At 55.9% G+C, this 1,085-nt stretch overlaps 1 pseudogene; it reads left to right on the top strand.

Moving 5' to 3' along the window:
• Positions 1-1,085, top strand: part of LOC119585160 — an 82,513-nt pseudogene that overhangs the window by 80,229 nt on the left and 1,199 nt on the right.

Genomic DNA, 1,085 nt, shown 5'->3' on the forward strand with positions numbered 1-1,085 from the left:
ACTCCCCCCCCCCCAGCGTCCCCCGTGACGGCCCTCAACGCCGAAGTCCACATCATCAACTCCGTGTACGTCATCATCGACCTCATGATCGTCGCCGGCCCCGTCCGCGTCATGCACTTCTACATGCCCTTGGTGTTCATGTTCGTCTACGCCGCCTTCACCCTCGTGTACTGGGCGACGGGGGGCACCACGCCTGAGGGAAACTCGGCCATCTACCCGATCCTCGACTGGGACAACCTCAAGGTCACGCTGCCCTTCGTCATCTGCTGCACCATCTTCAGTCCGTTGATGCAGGTGCGGCGCGGGGCTGATGGCGGGCGGAGGGGGGTAGTTAGAGGGGGAGGGTGGGGAAAAGGGAGGCGGTGGGGGGTGGGGTAGTTAAGAGGCTGGTGGTGGTGGGGAAGGGGGTGGAAGGGGGGAAGAGTTAGCAAGATGAGGGTGTTGGGGGGAGGGAGAGAGGAGGGTGGGGAAGGAGGTGGTAGGAAGACAGGAGTGGAGGGGGGGGGGTGATGAGCGTAGGGTAGAGAAGAGGATGGATAGGAAAATAGAGGGGGCGATGGGCAGAGGGTGGTGAAGAGAGGATGGAGAGAGGGCAGTGGATGGAGAGGGGGTGATGTGTGGTGGTATAGAGGGGAGGATGATGGGTTGTGGGTGTGGGGTCGTTGGGAGGGCAGTGAGGGGGATTTGGGTGGAGGGAGGGAGAGAGAGGATGGAGGGTGGAGGGAGAAGGAGAGAGAATGGAGAGTGGAGGGAGAGAGAGGGAGGATAGTGGGTGGAGAGAGGGGGGGAGGGGCGATGGACAGAGGTGGGAAAGGAAGGGCGCTCTATAAAGCTGGGGAGAGGCTTGAAATTGGAAGATGCTGACGTGGCATTATTCTTTGTTTTGTTTTTGTTATTAGTCTCTTCGTCATTATCACGCACACATTTTTGATAATGCTGTTGGTCATAATACAGACCATAATATAAATGTGATAATGACCGTTGGATTTGATAGTAATAATGTCATGACAGAAGTACTACTCTCCTTAATAGAGCTGGCAGTGAATATCATAATCATAACCTCTGACAAAAACAGTATAGCCAAG

This window comes from Penaeus monodon, chromosome 19 (genome assembly GCF_015228065.2).
Source record: "Penaeus monodon isolate SGIC_2016 chromosome 19, NSTDA_Pmon_1, whole genome shotgun sequence".
In the NCBI taxonomy this organism is placed as follows: domain Eukaryota; kingdom Metazoa; phylum Arthropoda; class Malacostraca; order Decapoda; family Penaeidae; genus Penaeus; species Penaeus monodon.